We start from the raw sequence: 22,173 nt of genomic DNA, 5'->3' as shown, positions 1-22,173 counted from the left end.
TAAAAATGGTCTTTTCCATCTCAGTAGTCTTGTATATCAACCTTTCTACCATTGGAAGTATATTAGTCACTCAGTCGTGTCCGACTCTTTGTAACCTCCATGGACTGTAACCTGCCAAGTTCCTCTGTCCATGGGATTTATCATGCAAGAATACTGAAGTGGGTTGCCATTTCCTTCTCTGGGGTTGCCATTTCCTTCTCCCTTCCCAACCCAGGGATCAGTCTTGGATCTCTTGCATTGCAGGCAGATTCTTTACTGTCTGAGCCACTAGGGAAGCCCTTTGGTATAGTATGCTGCTAAATCGCTACAGTCGTGTCCGACTCTGTGTGACCCCATAGACGGCAGCCCACCAGGCTCCCCCGTCCCTGGGATTCTCCAGGCAAGAACACTGGAGTGGGTTGCCATTTCCTTCTCCAATGTATAAAAGTGAAAAGGGAAAGTGAAGTCGCTCAGTCGTTTCCAACTCTTAGCGACCCCATGGTCTGCAGCCTACCAGGCTCCTCCATCTGTGGGATTTTCCAGGCAAGAGTACTGGAGTGCCATTGCCTTCTCCTGGTATATTATAGATGAGTGTTATTAAAAAAAAAAAGTAATTTAAATTTGTAAATGTCTTTTGTCCCCAGAATGGATTCAGAATTCCTGGATGACAAGCAAATATTCACCCTTCTTACCTTTACCTCACAATGCCTAGAAAAGGACTATTGCATAGTAGATGATCAGTATATATTGTTGAGTAATAAAACTTACCTTAATCATAAGGTATAAAAATTATAAGAAGAAATAAGATTAGGGCAGGTTTAGTGATTATAAGCAAGACTGATGACAGTGATCTTAGTAGCCATTTCATCTATAGACTGATTACAAGTAAACTGGACAAACTTTCATACTTTGCATTTCATCCATGATGTATGTAACAAACATATTTGGCGTATTGAACAACAGGCTGGCTTCTGTTTTCTTCCCTGATAATTATTAAAAACCAAAATTTGGTTAGTAGGTTGATACTCTGCATAGCCATCTCATGTTGCCACTGTTATCTTGGTGTCATAAGACAACAAGGAAGCAATTCCTGGGTTTCTTTCTTGCCTTACGTTGCCACAAGTGGCAGTTCTGAACTTTTTTTTTCTTTAATCATTAGTGAAGACACTCATTCCAACTAATTATCTTCATTCAGGAGAATTTAGAGAGATTTGAAATAAATATCTTCAGTATTCATGAATCATGATATTTCTAGTATTAAACACATGTGTAAGCAGTATTTTAAAATTTTAAAATTTATCATCTGGCTGCTGAATGCAAGGGAAGAAAATGCAGTTGTAATGCTTTCTAAACATTAGATCAGATATTTAGAAACATTCTTTTGAAATTGCTTGCAGAAGATCCATGCAAAGAACTTCTTAAGTCGTTCAACTATCAGATATTTATTATCTTCTGAGCCCTCTACTGTGCCCTGGTGATACTATTCTTGCCTTCACAGAGCTTTCAGGCCAGAGGAGATTATAAAAAACTGAGCTGCAGCTAAGTCGCTTCAGTCGTGTCCGACTCTGTGCGATCCCATAGACGGCAGCCCACCAGGCTCCGCTGTCCCTGGGATTCTCCAGGCAAGAATACTGGAGTGGGTTGCCATTTCCTTCTCCAGTGCATGAAAGGGAAAAGTGAAAGTGAAGTCACTCAGTCGTGTCTGACTCTTAGCGACCCCATGGACTGCAGCCTACCAGGCTCATCCCTCCATGGCATTTTCCAGGCAAGAGTACTAGAGTGGGGTGCCATTGCCTTCTCCAAAAAAACTGAGCACATGGTAACAATTCAGAGGGAAATACTAGATGATTAGATGAGGAGGAATTACTAGGGATCATAAAGGAGGGGCATGGAAACACAAGCTAAGAAAGCTTTCTGAATGGGAAAACTGAAGGATGGAATCAATCCTGTCAGCAAACATTTATTGAGCATAATTTTTTTCTCTTTCTATCCTGTTCTCAAGCATTGTGCTAACTAATGTAGTGGATGTGTAGCTCATCCCTCCGCTGTGAAAAGCATTTACATGAGAAAGGCAGAGAAACCATGAAAGAGTATTTGAGTACGCCTGAGGTAAGTCTCAAGTTCCTGCCTGGAGTGACTGGAGTACAGAAACCCTACCAACTGAGATACAGAAATATGGAGCAAGAGCAGGTTTTCTGGGAAGATCATGAGTTCAGGTTTAACCATGGATCTGTGGGTTTATCCAGGTAGAAGAGTCAAGAGGGCAGATTTTATATACACACACACATAAACTTTCTCTAAAGCAAATGAGAAAGAACTGGGATTCATTATACTATTTTCTGTAGTTAGAATCATATTTTTCGTAATTAGAGATATGCATGCTTGAAAGTGGCCAGGAGACAGTATAGAGTGAGCCCGGCCCAACGGCATTATCCTAAACATCACCAACAGAGGAAGATGCCCCAGGAGAGGTGAATGAGAAGTGATGTTCAGAGAAGTAAAGAAGACAAAGGGATAGGACTGTCCTAAAAGCCAAAAACAAGGGAGTTTTAATAAAAAGGGAGCAGACAACAGTTAAGCTACCATATAGAGGTCAAATAAAAAGGAAAGTTTTTGGTCTGTCCACATCAGTTTCAGCAGAATCACAGAGACAGAAGGCAGATTACAGTGGGGTTGAAGAGTAAATTGGAGTAAGTGAAGTGTAAAAGATGCTTTCAAGGGGACTGAATATACACGAAATATAAGAGATATGGTGGAAGTTATGGAGTGACGCAGAATAAAATTTAAAAGAGATCTGCACATATTTATGGCTTAGAGGAGCAATAGAAGAGAAGTTAAAATTTGAAAACGAGGGGGCTCATCCTTGGAGACCTATCTCTGAAACTAAGAGAAGTAAATGGCATCATTCTCTTGAGCCTACAATTGTGAGATGGCTCAGTTTTTCTTGAAGGTAACTCCACACAGTTGTTAGTATTGCATTTCATTTCCTGCATGCCATGTATATTGGTAACAATAGAGAATGAAGATCTTGGCTTGAAACAGACAGGTAAGGTCTAGAAATATATGAGGAGGAGGCTGCTGCATTATGGGAGGTAACTACGGATAGAGATAAGTTTGTAGATGGTGGTTTAAACAGTTGATGGAGTATATAAACAAGGCCTCAATTTTCTCTTGGTGACAGAAAACACTGGGCCTTAGGTAAGGGTTAAGGAGGACTTGGATGTTTAAATCATCACTAAGAAGAATGGAGGTAATATACTGGTCAAGAAGTAAAAGATTGAGGAGGAAGAGGAAAGAACCACCATGATGGAAATGATAAATTTGTAATGATGTCAATTTGCACAAAGTCAAAATGATCCATATCACTCAGCCATATAAGAGGGAAGGAGGGGAGAAGCTAAATAACAGAATATATCTTGGATAAGAATTTGGGGAGAGCTTATGGCTGAAGGATACAGATGTGAAAAAATTTAAGATACATGATTAGATAGACTACTGGTTCTAGACTAGAGGGGAAAAAAGTATAGTCAGATTGATAAATTGAAAGAAAATGAGGTGATGAAGAAATTGGAAATCTTATAGGGTTTAACACTTGGAAATGCAAGACTCCCCGCTTCTTTCCATCTCTACCCAAAATCTTAGCATATGAGAATACAGCATTTCCAGTTAAATGTATTTTTCAGATAAACATTTCATTGTTTGTCTGAACAAGCATCCTGTACTTTATCAGGCAGCCCCAGATGAGAGTGAGGGGAAGATGAAATAATATTCCTGAATAGATGAGTTAATGAAATAATTTAAAGGTAGGAGACAGAGTAGAACTTGAAACAGAATATGGCCATAAAGAGACAGAATTCAAAGAAATCAAGTAATTTCAAGATTAAACCTGGAATAGATTGAATATTGAAAATAATCAATCTTGAATTCTTGAAAAGTAATGACAATATTTTGGACAGAGAGAGAAAGAAGAACCTTTGGGAAAGAAAACCCACAAGGGATAGAATGACTGAATAGAGAGGAAAACAGGCTGAGTCCCCACAAGTTGCACAGAAGGAAACAGATGAGTCTGAGAGGGGTTGCTGAAATCTTGGAAGACAAAGACAACCTCACAAAATCATTTTTAGTTTAATGCTTTGAATATTTTTAGGACATTCAATTTAAAAATTTTTATCATCAACAATTGAGATACTAGAGTGTATTTAAATATATTCATGTAGCTAGGGAATTCATAAGTTTTAAAAGACTTTGATATATGAAAGTCTATTTAGGGGTCAGTTCAGTTCGGTCGCTCTGTTGTGTCCGACTCTTTGCGACCCAATGGACTGCAACACGCTGGGCTTTCCCATCTATCACCCACTCCTGGAGCCTACTCAAACTCATGCCCATCGAGTCAATGATGCCATCCAACCATCTCATCCTCTGTTGTCCCCTTCTCCTCCTGCCTTCAATCTTCGCCAGCATGAGGGTCTTTTCAAATGAGTTGGTTCTTCGCATAAGGTGGCCAAAGTATTGGAGTTTCAGCTTCAGCATCAGTCTTTCCAACGAATATTCAGAACTGATTTCCTTTAGGATGGACTGGTTGGATCTCCTTGCAGTCCAAGGGACTATCTAGAGTCTTCTCCAATACCACAATTCAAAAGCATCAATTCTTTGGCGCTCAGTTTTCTTTATAGTCCAACTCTCACATCCATACATGACCACTGGAAAAACCATAGCCTTGACCAGACGGAATTTTGTTGGCAAAGTAATGTCTCTGCTTTTAATATGCTGTCTAGGTTGGTCATAGCTTTTCTTCCAAGGAGCAAGCATCTTTTAATTTCATGGCTGCAGTCACCATCTGTAGTGATTTTGGAGCCCCCCAAAAATAAAGTCTGCCACAGTTTCCATTGTTTTCCCATCTGTTTGCCATGAAGTGATGGGACCAGATGCCATGGTCTTCGTTTTCTGAATGTTGCCTTTTAACCCAAATTCTTTACTCTCCTCTTTCACTTTCATCAAGAGGCTCTTTAGTTCTTCTTCGTTTTCTGCCATAAAGGTGGTGGCATCTGTGTATCAGAGGTTATTGAAATTTCTCCCGGCAATCTTGATTCCAGCTTGTGCTTCCTCCAGCCTGGAGTTTCTCATGATGTACTCTGCATAAATAAGCAGGGTGACAATATACAGCCTTGACGTACTCCTTTCCCGATTTGGAACCAGTCTGTTGTTCCATGTCCAGTTCTAACTGCTGCTTCTTGACCTGCATAGAGGTTTCTCAGGAGGCAGGTCAGGTAGTCTGGTATTCCCATCTCTTTCAGAATTGTCCACAGTTTGCTGTGATCCACACAGTCAAAGGCTTTGGCATAGTCAATAAAGCAGAAATAGATGTTTTTCTGGAACTCTCTTGCTTTTTCGATGATCCAGTGGATGTTGGCAGTTTGATCTCTGGTTCCTCTGCCTTTTCTAAATCCAGCTTGAACATCTGGAAGTTCATGGTTCACCTACTGTTGAAGCCTGGCTTGGAGAATTTTGAGCATTACTTGCTAGTGTGTGAGATGAGTGCAATTGTGCAGTAGTTTGAGCATTCTTTTTTTTTTTTTTCCAGAACCAAGTAGGCACTTTATTAACCTGGCAATGGGGCAACCAGGCAGGCTGAGCAGCCCCTTCCCAGAGCTTTCACGGTCCTCAGGGGCCACTGACAGGCTGAATCACAGGGCCCAAGCCCTGGACCCTAGGAGTCCAAGCTGGGCAAAGACAAGCCCAAGGGTGGCGATGGGAGTTGCTGAAAGCAGGCATCAAGTAACCCTGCCTCCCTCTGAGGCTGGGGGCGGGGGTGGGCCTGAAATGAGTTACGAGGCCCCTCTCCTGCTCACCTTGTGCAGCTTGTACAAGCTCAGGCGCTTCCTGGAGTCAGGAAGCCCTGAGTCCCACGTCAGCTGCAGTCTGGAAGGTGATCCCATCCCCCGGCAACGGCAACGGGGAGGCCAGGAAGGGCCAGAGCCAGACAAGGACCCAGCGGGGCCCCAGGGCTGCCTGCAGGTTGTGGCAGGGGCCCAGGTCGTACGTGTGCTGGCCCCGAGCCCACTCCCATGTGGTCTGGCCCCTGAGCAGCAGCATCCCGTGGAAGAGCAGTCCGGCCCCCCGCACAACAGCACGCCCGCCACGCACGTGTCGGTCACGAAGGCCAGGGCGAACTGCGCCAGAGACACTCTGCCTGTGAGCAGCATGAGCCAGGGCAGCAGGAGCAGGGCGGCGGTATGGAGGGGTGTGTGGGCTCGCAGCAGGGCCGAGAGGGCTGGGCCCAGCAGCACAGAGGCATGCAGCAGAACGCCCGCGCCGTGGAGCAGGAGACACAGGAAGGGCCGGTAGTTGCGGAAGCCCACGCAGCGGCCCAGCAGGCGGCAGTGGTGGTCCCGGCGGAGGATGCAGATGCGGCACGCAGAGCAGTGCCCACTGCGCGGCGGCACCTGGCTTTGGCACTGGTAGCAGTAAGCCCAGCCCTGGCCCAGACCACGGCCGGCCAGCATCACACCCCGTATGCTGGGGTCCGAGCGCAGGAAGAGCCCCACGTTGCCCAGTAGGTTGAGCAGCTGGAAGGCTGCCAAAGCAACCTGCAGGGTCCGGGACAAGGGTCCCAGCGGAGGTGGCCCGGGGCCCAGCACTAACACGTAAGCCAGCTCCAGGCCCACCGCCGCGGCCCAAAACGCGGTGAGCACGAGGGGCAGCCGCGCGGGAGCCGCCTCCGCGGTCCCCACCGCCCAGGGCTGCCCCATGGCCTGCACCCACTAGCGGTAGAACCCCCTAGTACCCCGCCGCTTCCATATTGAGGCCAGTTTGAGCATTCTTTAGCATTGCCTTTCTTTGGGATTGAAATGAAAACTGACCTTTTCCAGTCCTGTGGCCACTGCTGAGTTTTCCATATTTGCTGGCATGTTGAGTGCAGCACTTTCACAGCATCAGCTTTTAGGATTTGAAGTAGCTCAAATGGAATTGTTTGTAGTGATGCTTCCTAAGGCCCACTTTGCATTCCAGGATGTCTGGCTCTAGGTGAGTGATCACACCATCGTGGTTATCTGGGTCATGAAGAACTTTTTGTATAGTTCTTCTGTGTATTCTTGCCACCTCTTCTTAATATCCTCTGCCTCTGTTAGGTCCGTACCATTTATGTCCTTTATTGTGCTTATCTTTGCATGAAGTGTTCCCTTGATATCTCTAATTTTCTTGAAGAGATCTCTAGTCTTTCCCGTTCTATTGTTTTCCTCTATTTCTTTGCACTGATCTTTTAGGAAGGCTTTCTTATCTCTCCTTGCTATTCTTTGGAACTCTACATTCAAATAGGTATATCTTTCCTTTTCTCCTTTGCCTTTAGCTTTTCTTCTTTTCTTGGCTATTTGCAAGGCCTCGTCAGACAACCATTTTGCCTTTCTGCGTTTCTTTTTCTTGGGTATGGTCTTGATCCCTGCCTCCTGTACATTGTCACAAACCTCCTTTCATGGTTCTTCAGGCACTCTGTCTATCAGATCTAATCCGTTGATTCTATTTGTCACTTCTCCTATATAATCGGAGAAGGCAATGGCACCCCACTCTAGTACTCTTGCCTGGAAAATCCCATGGATGGAGGAGCCTGGTAGGCTACAGTCCATGGGGTCGCTAAGAGTCGAACACGACTGAGTGACTTCACTTTCACTTTCCCCTTTCATGCACTGGAGAAGGAAATGGCAACCCACTCCAGTATTCTTGCCTGGAGAATCCCAGGGACGGCGGAGCCTGGTGGGCTGCCATCTATGGGGTCGCACAGAGTCGGACACGACTGAAGCGACTTAGCAGCAGCAGCAGCAACTGTATAATCATAAGTGATTTGATTTAGGTCAGACCTGAATGGTCTAGTGGTTTTCCCTATTTTCTTCAATTTAAGTCTGAATTTGGCAATAAGGAGTTCATGATCTGAGACAGTCAGCTCCCAGTCTTACTTTTTGCTGACTGTATAGAGCTTCTCCATGTTTGGCTGCAAATAATATAATCAGTCTGATTTCGGTATTGACCATCTGGTGATGTCCATGTGTAGAATCTTCTCTTGTGTTGTTGGAAGAGGGTGTCTGCTATGACCAGTGCATTCTCTTGGCAAAACTGTTAGCCTTTCATCTGCTTTGTTTTATACTCCAAGGCCAAATTTGCTTGTTACTCCAGGTAGCTCTTGACTTCCTACTTTTGCATTCCACTCCCCTATAATGAAGAGGACATTTTTATGTCCTAAACCAGTAGTTTTATCTGTATCTGATGCTGCCAAAGTGTGTCTCAGGAAATTTCCATATAAACCAATTATATCTGGTTCATTTTAGGCTTGTAAAACTGCCCCAAATATTTTTCCTTAAGTCTTTGGTTATAACATAAATAGCTTCCTTTAGTTTCACAGTAGAGTGCTAAAGACCTTGGCTAGGAAGAAGAACACTTGGGTTCCAGGGGTTGATCTTTTACCAATGAACTCTCTGACCTTTATTAATGGATTTCATTAATCTTTCTGTCCAGTTTCTTGCCTTATATGATGAGAGCATTAGAATAGATCTTTAAAGCTTCTTCTACCCATCCACATCTAAAGTCATTCAGTTCTCTGTACTCTGTTCAATTTTTGAGGTCAGCACAAAACATCAGCAGATTTATCTTTGAAGGTTTAGTTTATCATATGCTGCTGCTGCTGCTAAGTCACTTCAGTCATGTCCAACTCTGTGCAACCCCAAAGATGGCAGCCCACCAGGCTCCACTGTCCCTGGGATTCTCCAGGCAAGAGTACTGGAGTGGGTTGACATTGCCTTCTCCGTTATCATATGCAGCATATATGTATTCCTGAAAACTTAGCAGTAAATCATATTTTTATCATTTGGATTATAGTCAAATCTATTTGAGTTTATTCTTCGAAGAATGCTTATAATAATTCTTTTTTAAAAAAACTTTTTGTTTTATACTGGTGTATAGTCGATTAACAAGCAATACTGTGACAGTATCAGGTGGACAGCAAAGGGACTCAGCCATACATATACATGTATGCATTCTCCCCCAAACTCCCCTCCCATCCAGGCTGCCGCATAACATTGAGCAGTTCCCTGTGCTATACTGTAGGTCTATTTTAGATATAGCAGTGGGTACATGTCCATCCCAAACTCCCTAACTATCCCTTCCCCCATAATAATTCTTTTAGAAACAATCTGTTTTATACTTTTAAAATTTTCTTTATGATATATCATTTTAAAAATAAACCTTTGGCTATTAAATATTTTTCAACACAACTCTATGTATTTGGCTTTATATCTTTAGGAGGAATATAATGAATACAATTAAGAGTAAAAACCAAATTGATGATAAATAAGAAAATGGTAAGAAAGTAATGATCACTTGAAATGAATTCATGATTTCAGGGTACTAAAAGAACTTGTAAGTTTGGCTGAAAAACCAATCATTGTTGAGAAATTACAGAGAATGTGAGATGTGTCAGAAGAGCAGATAAGAGCAAAATATTAGGAAATTTTGTACTTGGCAGTTTCTTATTCAACATTGTTAACAGAGAAGTGTTAAACACTTAGGGAGAAAACTTAAAAGTGCCTCAAATCCTTCTGGTAAGCAAGTAGCATCTAAATTAAAAAAAAAAAAATTTGTATTCTGATAAGATTGTATATATTGTAAGGTCTAAAGCTCTCAAATATATGTAGTTTTAAAAGTCATTAAAGCAATTACACTGTTGATCTAGAAACTGTTTACTTAATGTGAGTAAAGGCAGTAAAGGAGAAACAGATGAAGAAAAATAGACATGAGCCATAGAGAAGACAGTTGCAAATCCAGTTACATCAACCATGACATTAAATGTGAATGGGTTATCAATCCAATCAGAAATAAACTATTACACTGATTTTTTTCTAAAGCAACAAGATACAATTATGTGCTATCTGCATACAACTATATGCTATCAACTATATGCTTTGTCCCAGTTTAGACTCAAAGGTACAGATAGGATGAACATTTTTTAAAAAGGTGAAAAAAAAGATATACCATGCAAACAGCAACCATAAAAGAGTTGGAATGACTGTGCTGATCAGAAGAAATAGACTTTTAACTAAACAAATATTACTAGAGATGAAGAGAAACATTTTACAAAGATAAAAGTTAATGCCTCAAGAAGGTATAACAATCATGAATATTTATGTGCCTAACACAAAGCCATAAATACATGAAGCAAAACCTGACAGCACTGAAGGGAGAAACAGACAGTTCTCCAATAATAGGTGGAGACTTTAGTCAGTTCAGTCAGTTCAGTCGCTCAGTCGTGTCCGACTCTTTGCAAACCCATGAACCGCAGCACACCAGGCCTCCCTGTCCATCACCAACTCCCGGAGTCCACTCAAACCCATGTCCATTGAGTCAGTGATGCCATCCAACCATCTCATCCTCTGTTGTCCCCTTCTCCTCCTGCCCTTAATCTTTCCCAGCATCAGGATCTTTTCAAATGAGTCAGCACTTCGCATCAAGTGGCCAAAGTATTGGAGTTTCAGCTTCAACTCAGTCCTTCCAATGAACACCCAGGACTGATCTCCTTTAGGATGGACTCATTGGATCTCCTTGCAGTCCAAGGGACTCTCAAGAGTCTTCTCCAACACCACAGTTCAAAAGCATCAATTTTTCGGCACTCAGCTTTCTTTATAGTCCAACTCTCACATCCATACTTGACTACTGGAAAAACCACAGCCTTGACTAGACAGACCTTTGTTGGCAAAGTAATGTCTCTGCTTTTTAATATGCTATCTAGGTTGGTAATAACTTTCCTTCCAAGGAGTAAGACTTCAGTATTCCACTATTAATAGTGAGTCAACTAACTAGACAGTAGATTAACAAGCATATAGAAGACTTGAGTAATACTATGAACTGACCAGACCTAATGGTTGTCTGTAGAACCCTCCATCCAACAACAGAATTGTTTTCGAGTGTTCCAGTGTAACATTCTCCAGGTTAAACCATATGTTAGGCCATAAGAATAGACTCAGTTTAGAAGGATATAAATAATACAGAGAATCTTCTCTGACATAGTGGAATTAAATTTAAACACAATCTACAAGTGACACAAACCTGACTTAACAAATGCTTTGACAGAAAAATTCATAAATGATTAGGAAATCATGTCATGTGACTTGAAAGAACTGAGGCTAATTTTAGCCTATCTGAGAAACTAACTTGTATGGTAAACAGAGGACCAAAGTAGTTTTCTGTACAGTTTGTCATTTATAATAGGGAGTATAATTATATTTGATCTTCCAGACGATACAAGTAAAACCAATGGATGGAAGTTATAGCACAGAGTAAGGACGGCTATTCTAATAGTACTTTCCAGTAAGATATAGGCAGTCTTGTACTTCCATAGATAGATTGTGTCCCTTCAAATGTGTTTTTAGAATCCTATATCAGAAAATTAAGCAATAATCTATAACAATGCTTTTTAAAAGGTTCCATTCCCAGAAAGTTTAAAAGATTTATATGGTTCTTATAAAGCATCTTTTCTCAAAAAATCAAGAAAAATCCCTAGGAGCAGCCCCAGCTTGGTGTGCAGGCAGCCTGTGCCCCACCCATGGTCAGGTCTAGAGCTTAGACCCCCGAGTCAGTCTACTGAACTTCTCAAAATAATGTCCCCCCTAAAATAAATTTAACTAATTTAAAAATAAAGTCTTACATATTTTCCTTATGTTTGGGATCTTTTCCTTACCTTTATCAAGCCCAGTCCTTAATTGCCTGAATTTCTAGAAAGAATCTATGTTCTAATCATTCAAACTATGAACTATTTAAATAGCAAATGACTGACTTGTTTAGGGGTGTCCATGTAAAATCTTCAAAAATTCAGACTGTACAGAAATTAACAGTATGAAAGACCACAGTCACTTCCAGTAGATTTTCTTGTAAGTAGTGAACATTATTTCTCAGAGTTATTCAGTCAGGATTCTGTGGGGGAATTGACAAATGCCCCTGCTGTGCACGCATGTGTGGACACATACATGTGAATGGACTGAAAAATGTAGATCAATTTTGCCATTCTTAACTTCTATATTTCTCTTCATTAAGACATTGAGAGTAGAATTTTCAAGAATATTTTAATAAGAAAAATTGTTTCACTTACAACATTCTCCTAGAACATAAGTTACACAACTAGCATAAGTTAGGCATATTCTCTTATACCATGGTGTTCCTTTAGCGTTGTATTCTTCCAGTGAACGAATTAATGTCCTTTGAGTGCTGAAGAAGTTAGCCCCCAAATTGTCTGGCATAACCATGCGGTTGATTTACATTTCAGGAAGATCGGTGTAAATATGGGTACAACATTTTTTTTTTTTTTTGATTAGTTTATTTTCTATTTTTTAACTTTACAATATTGTATTTGTTTTGCTATACATTGACATGAATCCACCATGGGTGTACATGTTTTCCCCTTCCAGAACCCCCCTTCCACCTCCCTCCCCATCCCATCCCTCCGAGTCATCCCAGTGCACCAGCCCCGAGCACCTTGTATCATGCATTGATCCTGGGTACAGCATCTTTTAGTCATTTCTTTTTTCTAACTATTGACCCATCAATTTAGATAGCACCCTGAAACTCATAAATGAAGAATATAGTGGTTTATTGTCTCTTTTAATGATGGGTAATGAAGTCTTAAGTGTATTTAGGAGACTTCAGATTATCTATGGTCTTATCTGGTATTATATAAATAAGTATACTTAGGCTTTTCCATTATTTACCAAATATTTAAAGAGAAGTCTATTTAAAATAAAATTCACTCAAAATGAACATTTGTTTATGGCTTACTGAACCTTCTTTGTAAGATTGGCTCTTATTTTTTACCTTGAATATGTTGTTTTATTTACTTGTACTTCTTTACCTGCACACGGTTGTTATTTTAGGAGCCACTTTATTTAATGATAGATTTATAACATTGTATACATTAGCGTATTTTGTTTTGTGCAAAAGCTTTATTCTTTAAGTGTCATATAAATAAAAGTTCATGCAGGAAATTCATTGGGGATATTAAGCTGACATTTTCCTGGGTGTGAAGAATTACTTGCTTATGTGGATATTTACTGTTTTCGGTAGGAGGTAGATACTTGTAACACCCCATCCTTCCTGGGTTGGAAACCTTTCATTGCTCATCTTGTCTTTTATGTATTCAGTAAGAATTACCAAAATATCTTCCATGAGGTATGGCAAATAACTGCTAATCACTATTCAGTTTTTTCCTCCCTCAGGCAAATTGGTTCCTACCCAGAGCAGTGGGGCCAAAGCAGGAGTCTCTGGTGCCGATGCCTGGTAAAATAAGCCACATTGACACATCACTACTGCCACGTGAAGACATCATGGTTCATTTATCTTAGAGATGGTTGTAACAATGTTAGATGAAATACTTTTCTTAAAGCACTGGGAGAGACAGAATTACTTAGCATTTTTTAAAAATATCCTTCCAGATAATTTGAGGAAAAGAAGTTCAAAAACAAAGTGCTCCCATCTCTTTAATAAATTATACTTTCTCCTTGACCTTATCCAAATGTGCCCTGAAAGTATTTTTGCATTGAATCTGAATTTTCCTAAGAATATTTATATAAAAATACTAGAAATATATTTGTCATTAAGCTACATTAAATGTTTAATTCCTATTGTCGTTTAAATGATAATCTGTCTTCACTAATGGACACATCGCATACCAAATGGTCCATTAATGTTTTTCCTCTAGTATCGTATGGTCAACTGTGCCTGGTACAAGAGGCATATAGACATACTTTTCTGATACTATGAATCACTTGTTCATGACCTTGTAGTTGAGACTCATGTGTCATTTTGTTGTTAAAGATAGTGTTTAGTAGAACTGATGTGACCACACCAAGCAGTTTAAGATGAGGTATTATCTCTGGTTTGAATCTGTATCCCAAGTTAATCACTTGTTAAAAAAAAATAGCCTTGCCATAAGCAAGCAATTTTGTTTTGGTTTTGTTTTTTTCCCAAATGAGGTAAAATTGCTGTAATGCTCTTTCCATTGCTCTTTACAGAAGAAGCATAAGATCTGTTTACCTGGTTGAAATTCGAATTGTTTTATTATGGTGTCAATTCTGGGGTTTTGGCAGCGCTTCTAAAGTGTCTATTCACAAAAAGACAACTGTCGTGAATGAATGCTAGTGTTGACACCACCTAACAAGCGGGGATTATGTGTTTACAGAAGAAGTAATATGATAGGTCAAGTATAAGAGGCACTTCTCAAGAGCACTTCAGCACATAATGAGTGACTGACAGAGAGCGGGAGCTGCCGCTCTGGCTCGGTCCGTGGTGACGCCTGCCTCCCTCCTCCGAAGCTCTCTTGATCACGCTCAGCTGCTCCGTTCTCATGTGGGAAATAATAGTAGAGTAAAGCTGCTTTTCTGTCTCATTTTTCTTGCTAATTTACACATTCAAGCCATTTTTTGTTTGCTACCCTTATTTGCTATTCCCTTTTGTCAAGGCACTGTTCTCTTTTTTGCCTCAGGCCTAAGAACTAATTTGAGCTTCTATAATTACTTCATGTTTTACACCTGTCTGCATATCCTGCGCCCCCTTGTCTCTGTACGTAAGCTGTATATTTCCTTGCAGAAAAGCGAGGTTTCATGTGCAAGGATGCCTAAGTTTCTTCACTCAGACTTCACCCAGAAGAAACACAATTAAACTGTTGAGATACCTCGGCCAGGCGGCTGACCTCGAGGGTGCAGGGAGGACAAATGAAGGCTGTCTGCTCAGACAGTTTGTGTTAAGATGTTGTGAGCAGAGAGCCGGAGCTTTGTTCCTCATGAATGAAGCAATGGTTGTAGTCATTTTAAAATCATTAAGGCTCTGAATGCACAGTATCACTCGACAGTGTTTGCGCTACAGCTGCTCTTCTGCTGTAATAGCAGCTTATTAAATTTGGGTCAGGCGTCCTCTGAAAAGGACCACAATGAAGAAACTGTTCTAAAAGTTACCTGTTTAAAAAAAAAAAGGCAATTGATTAGATTTTTAAGTTAAGAGACAGCTGCAGTTCATTGCCTATTCTTTGTGATGTCCTGCAGCCAGAGCAGCCTTTTGTAATTTGGGCTTCATTTTGTAAGAGTTTCCCTGAATAATCCAGGGTTGCTTTCCACCCAGAGCCCGCTTCAATCCAATTAGGAGTTTAACAAGGGTCAAATTAAGGAGACTTTACACTTCATGTTTGCATCATTAGCCAAGACTGTTGTGTGAGGGCATGGCTGTGTGTCAGGGTGGAGCAGGAAAGGCTGCAATGGGGCAGACACGGCACCCTCACCCCACCCTGCGCTGCACCCATGGGAGGCTCAGCGGGCGAGCAGAGACATTTCCAGTTGTCTTTTGGGGTTGTTGCTTCGTCAGGTCCTCTGGTCGATAGCTGTTTGGCGGTTACAGGTGTTGGCTGGGACTGATGGAGAAGACGGTTTCCTCGCCTGCTAATCGCTCTTTGGTAGCCTGCTGTGATTGGACCAATGGCTGGGAGACAGGAAGTCGCAGCCTCTTGAGCGTTCATTATTTTTGATGAGATGACAACTGTCTAGGTTGGTGTTCTTACTCCTCGAAGCTGTTTCCTGCTTCTTCTTTTGAAAACATAATTGTTCATTCTGTAAAATACTATCAGAGAGGGTGGAAACTCCTTTTTTCAAGGGAGTTGTTAGAGTCCTTGCAAAGATCAGTTCCTCCTAGTCAAGAAAACAGACTCCTGAGGGTCTCCTCAGATTGGAATACTTAGAATAACGTTTTGTTTGGGTTTGTCCACACCAAGTTACGTGTATATTAGTTAATGTGCTCTACCTCTAATGCCTCGATGTAAAGAAAATGACCTATGTCTAAAAAGAAAAGGCCACAGAATTTCACTAATCAGCATCTCCATGCGTGGGATATTGCTAGAGAACTATTGCCGAGCCCTTCTGCAAAGCTTTGTGCTGCTACACAAAAAGTAAAGATTTATCTAAAAATAACACTTTCATTGTTCCTTTCTTACCTCCTCAACCCATTAATAGGTTCTTTAGTATCATGAGAGTTTTCATAGTTTAATCCCCTTTCAAAAGCTTTTCAGAATAAAAGCTCTAAATGGTCCTCAGTATTAATTTGATGTGACTTCTGTACAATATGGTTTAAAACTCTCAGAAGCACATTTTTACCGCTTACCCTTTTTCATTGGACCAATGTGTGGAAAATACCAGCTAAATGTTTAGTGGAGGGTCTAATATAAAACATTTCACTACTTTCTAATAATATCGTTTTCCAAGTTAAAAAAAAAAAATTGGCAGGATGCTATAATTCTTAATCCTCCAGAATATTATTTTGGGTTCTCCATTAATTTTTTTTTACATGCAAATGCCTTCTTAATGTTGATGTTTTTCAAAGCTATGTTTTTGTCTCTGACTTGCAAAGAATTAAGAGCCAGCCTGGCAAATAGCAATCAGGGTAGATTATATGCAGTCGGTTACATCTTTGTTTGTGTTTGGACCACAGTGGCCGCAAACACCGAGCTTCCAGCACTGGTGACCCACTTTACCATTTGTGTGTGTTTTGTGGCTTTTGAATACACATCTCCCTTTCTTGAAAAGTAGTAAATGGTGGATGTAATTCTTGCTCTCCACAAATCATTTAATTCTGAACCCATGTACTCCATGTCAAGTTCCATTTCTTCAACTTCTCATTCATCACCAGAGCCTCTAACATGAGAAAGAAAACCTGTTAATTCCTTTAAATTTCAGATTCCTTCACTGAGTTTTAATGTTCACATTTCCCAAGTGCTCTGTGTATCCATGTGTATATACTCACGCATACGAGTGTATGCCTGTAAAGATTTATCTTAAAATAACACTTTCATAAAAATTTCACACAGTAAAAAAGTTATTTATATATTTAATTTAAAATGTTTTGAATCCCCTACTGGTGCAGAGACTGGCATGGTTAATAGTAGAGAGAGCTAAAATAATACCAGCCTGCTCTTTGGAGCTTTACTGCAGTGGAAAGACAGGAATAAATCAAATAAGCACCCAAACATATGTAAATTTATGACCATTGAACGTAGACTTGTTGGGGAATGTGATCCGGTCAGCAAGTTCAGGGAAGATTTTCCTGAGAAAGTGACTTTGAGTTGACTTGTTGAAGACACCTTGCTATACAGAAATTAATTTTTATTTACTTTCATTCCAAAGACCTGAAGACATTTGCACATACACTTTCAATTCAGCATTTACAACCACAGTGAAACTTTCTATTGATACTACATTAAATGAGAGAACATGCAGAAAAAATTATCTGAAAGGGTTATAAATAATTATAATATCAACGGGAAGTGTTAGGGTACTTTTCGGCTGTGTTCGCAGATGGAAAAAGAGCAAGTGACTTCTCTTGAAGTATGTCTTCCTTGGTTACATATTCTCTGGTATTTTGTTTGTTTGTTTCTTCTTTCCATGAGGTTTACTTCATGATTTATTTTCTAACCATGGAGAAACAGATTTGAAATCTCCAGTGTGAAACCAGCTGCGTGCTGGAGGCGAGTGCTATAAGCTTGTGAGTCGCATGTGCTCTTTTTTTCTGAGCTGCGTAGCCAGTGACCACACCTGAGGGGCTTGAAATCCACGGTGGTGGAATGGCATGCCCTGCAGATGAGCCTTGCCACCCCGCTGGTCATATCTGCACCCTCTTGGTCATATCTGATACCTTACATGGGGTCTGGGCCTACAGATAGACTTGGGAAGGGTCCATAAATTCTCACAGCTTCCCTCCATTCCCCTCTGGGAGCTGGAAATGTAAACTAGAAAATATAAAGTCAAGTTTTGGGTTATTTTAAGTTTTATGAGCATGTAAAACTTGCAGTTAACAAAATTCCATTTCTCAGTGTATAGAAGTTTAGCTAATGATATTGTTTAACTTTCGAGGAAACAATCAATAACAGCTCTTCCCCATGGATTCAGTGATGATTCCCTTTTAAAATAATTATTTTCTTCATGTAAATATTTACTAATTCCCAGTGTAATTGCAGACTGCATAAATTTAAAGGTATATTGCTAGCCTGCAGACTGCATTTATTGCTTTTAATGCATATAATATAATAATACTTGCTAAATGTTAAAATGTAAGTAATATAGAATAGCATAAAAAATAAAATTAAGAGTGCCCATAATCTAACAGTCCAGAGATAAAACCTAGCATTTATAATACCATACTTTTTCAGGATATATATTCACATATACATCTATATACATATGGTTGTATTTTGACAAATGATAGTATACAAATATTTTTGTGACTTATTCATGAAGCAGTATCATATGGACACATTTCAGTAAGTATAAATCTTCATCATTCCTTTTAGGAGAAATATAATTGATATTCATTGTATAAATTTGATGTAATAAACAGACACCTAAAAGTAAACATTTTAATTTTTCTCTATTTTAAGTAATGAATAATTTTGTAAATACCCCTTTTTACACTTGTTCAATTATTTCTTTAGGATAAGTGCCTAGAAATAGACTTGCTGGTATTGAGAATTTGTCTTGCCTTTGTTTTTGAAGCTTTCGTATGTATTGTTTTCAAACCTCAGCTCCAGAAAGTTTATACTAATATATAAAATACCATTACAACAACCAGGTCATTGATCCCCTATCAACATCAGATGTTATCATTTTTACTTAATGTTTGTTAACCTCGTTGATTGTCAAAATTGTTTTAATAATATACTTTTAAATCTTTAAAATTTCTTAACTTATAGATTTAACCTTGAAATTGTCCAGTAGAATATTAATACCTTGCCCAATTATAGTTGTTCCCTCAGAGAAAGGAACAAGACCAATTTGGAATGTGAAAATTTGAAGTAAGGAAGTGAGACTACTTTCGCTTAAGAAGCAGGCAAGATGTATATTATAATTATACTATGTAGGAGGAAAGCAACAAATATGGATATTCAGTTGGATATTGGGATATGTCACATTCTTTATATACAATCCTGAATGAGTATTCATTTTAGAGGAAATATTTTGGATTAAACAAAATTAAACTGTGGAACATCTCAGCTATAGAATGTCGCTAGCTAATTGAAGTTAAAATCAACAAAACAACCAAAAGTACTGTGCAAGCCAAGCAAAACATATCTGTAGCAAAATTTGACCAACAAACTACCAGTTTACAAATTGCCAAAGGTTTTGTGGCCCTCTTCCCTGAAAAGTAGTACGCAAATCAGTTCTTACCTGAAACTGCTTTCTCATTATTTTACCCTAAACTTTATAAAGCTTCAGATATACACACACACATACACATTTTCCCCCCAGAATATAACAATGATCCCCCACAATGCTGGAACTGAATGGTACCTACCTCCTGTACTCTGGGTTTGCCCACCGTGGAGACTGATGCAGCTCAGAACCCTCTCTCAGGTGTCGCTCAGTGACTTGACTTGCAATTTATATGTTTGAGTGTAAAAATAAAAGATAGGAATTCTTTTATTGATATGTTTTTTCCTAAATGGAATGTTGCATATTTTTCCCATACTGAATACGAATATTACTATTCAAAACATCACTGTTATTTCAGTAAATTACTGACTTTTATTAATTGAGGTTTTCTTTTTATATTTACAAATACATATATTTAACAAAGAGCTCATATCCTTAGAATAAAAGCAACTTACAAATTAGTAGGAAAATGATGGGCAACCCAATTAAAAATGTGCACAGATTAAACATGCATTTGACAAAAGAGGATATCCAAATGGCCAGGTAACAATAGATAGATAAATTGTAGAATTTAATTGACTTTTAATAATAAATACATATATAGGTATATATATTATTGTAAAGAATATAAATGGGAAAAAAATCAGAATTCAAAATAACACTTCTAAAAGTTATTTTTACAATGAGACTGTATTCCATTACCATGCATATCAAAATATACATATAAATAAAATATGTATATTCTTATTTGGAACCATGATAAATTCACATGGAATCCAAACATTTGGGTGAAAACTGATTTTTTACAAGGTTTAGTATGTAAAGATACATAGTATTTGAATTTAGGCTTAGAAATAGCAAACTGTTATTTCAGGGATAGGTATTTGGCCTTTGACCTTTGTTGCTTGAAGATTAACTCACTATGCTCTGTGGTTCCTCTAAAATTTTAGATACAGCAATTCATCTGGAATTTGAGAATTGGGAGTGAAAAATGGAAGTAAGAGTTCTGAACTAAAAGTATAATCACGTAGTTTTTATTGTTTAAATAATTCATGTTTAATTATTAGCTTTTCAACTCCTCATTTATATTTAGTGTTAGTTGCTCAGTCATGTCAGACTTTGCAACCACATGGAGTATCACCCACCTGGCTCTTCTGTCCTTGAGATTCTTCAGGCAAAAATACTGGAGTGGGTTGTCATTCCCTTTTCCAAGGTATCTTCCCAACCCAGGGATTGAACCCAGGTCTCCTGCACTTCAGGTAGATTTTGTTACTGTCTGAGCTACCAGGGTTTCTATGGTGTGCATGAAAAAAAAATTTTCTTGTTTTATCAGGAATACATCTAGACCTAAACTGGGATTGAAGCTATATTCTGAATTTGTGATTGCATCTTAGAAGGGATAGCCAGAGTACAAGGTGGAAGAAATAGAATGTTGTTAAAAATATGTGGCTTTCAATTTCCATTATCTATTGGGGAAATTTCCTTAATAAATACATTTTCCTCATCTAAAAGGTAATATAATAAAATAAATAATCTTAGAGATATTAGTGAGTTTTAGTATCTGGGAAATCTTTTGTGCATGAGAGAACTTTAAAAATTATTTGTTTTAATTATTATTCAATTAATTGATTTTAAATTAATTAGTTTAATGATAGAAAACTTCCTATTTTATTCTTTAAATTTGATTTACAGATTTTATTTTATTCATAAATGTTTTAACTTGTGTATACAAATAACATTTACTTTAAGTTGATCTTTAATTCAAATTTAAATAACTCGTAAGTTGAGAAAGTAAATTCCTATAATCATTTAACCAGGTTCATATTAATTCTTTAGAATATCTTATATATTTCTAGTTTTATTTATTAAATGTGTCTGATTTATTATTATTTATGGCAGTTTTTAAATGTTTAGAAAGATTTATGGGCTTCCCAGGTAGCTCAGTTGGTAAAGAATCTGCCCATAGGAGACCCCGGTTCGATTCCAGGGTTGGGACGATCCGCTGGAGAAAGGGATAGGCTACCCACTCCTATCCTAGAAAGATTTATAGATCTGTCTTATTAGGCTTTGGAAGTGTTTGAGAAATCATATATATTAATTTAGCAGTGCTAATTTGAAATTCTTCACAGAATTGTGACATCAAGATGTTAATGTTTAAACAACTCAGGCTGTACAACTAGCCAAACTTGGATCTAAAGCCTCTTAACTTTTCCTATCTTTAGTTTCCTCATCCAAATTGGAACCATTAAGATCTGCCTCATAGGATCTTGGGAAGGTATGAATAGTGTGTGAGGACTAGCAAATGCCTAACACTCAACCCATTAGTGTTCAGCTACTCCCTCACTCATTCCCTGCAACATAGTCAAAAGATAAATTCTTAGTACATTACCTCTTAAATGTTTAGAGTTAGAATTTGCAATGTATTATTTCATTTTTCTAATTTTTCAGTACAAATAAAGCCCGCAAATAACTTGTTGATGATCATACAGCTAGTTAGAAGAATTAGAACAGTCCATTCTTTTGATTCCTAGTTAAAAGTACTTAACTTCAAACCATTTCTCAATTATAGAACTATTACTATAGAGGTAAAAAGGACTTTTAAGTCATCTGATCTAAATTCACATTGCAGGACACTTTCTTACTATCCACCCACTATCTTGGATGTATATAGCAATACGGATCTCCTCTTTATTTTTTTTGTCTTCTAGCTACTAAACACTTTCTTCCTGTAAAGCTGTTCCCAATGATTTCTTCCTTTCTCTTTTAAATCCACTCAAAAAAGACTTTTGCTTTCACCACTTCGCTAAACGTTCTTTTATCATGGTCACCAGTGATCTCCATTTTGCCAAATTTGGAGACCAACGTCAGTTCTGTTCAACATAATTTATCCCATTCTCATCCTTGACTCACTGTCTTACTTTGGCTTTCAGAAACCCTGGTTATCCTCCTTCCTCACTCATTTCTCCTTTTCAGTCTCCTTTGT

At 38.8% G+C, this 22,173-nt stretch overlaps 1 protein-coding gene and 1 pseudogene across 8 annotated transcripts in view; one reads left to right on the top strand and one right to left on the bottom strand.

The window, feature by feature from the left end:
- The window catches only part of NBEA (neurobeachin), a 650,396-nt gene that overhangs the window by 462,004 nt on the left and 166,219 nt on the right, over positions 1–22,173 (top strand). The gene's annotated exons all lie outside the window — the stretch shown is intronic.
- LOC145530433 (putative palmitoyltransferase ZDHHC24 pseudogene) lies at positions 5,783–6,780 on the bottom strand (annotated as a pseudogene). Its single transcript, XR_014071762.1, has one exon. The product of XR_014071762.1 is annotated as a putative palmitoyltransferase ZDHHC24 pseudogene (transcript).

This window comes from Giraffa tippelskirchi, chromosome 12 (genome assembly GCF_054371585.1).
Source record: "Giraffa tippelskirchi isolate mGirTip1 chromosome 12, T2T-mGirTip1v1.2.pri, whole genome shotgun sequence".
In the NCBI taxonomy this organism is placed as follows: domain Eukaryota; kingdom Metazoa; phylum Chordata; class Mammalia; order Artiodactyla; family Giraffidae; genus Giraffa; species Giraffa tippelskirchi.
Note: the sequence above shows the minus strand (reverse complement) of the source record. Positions and strands in the feature narration are given on the sequence as shown.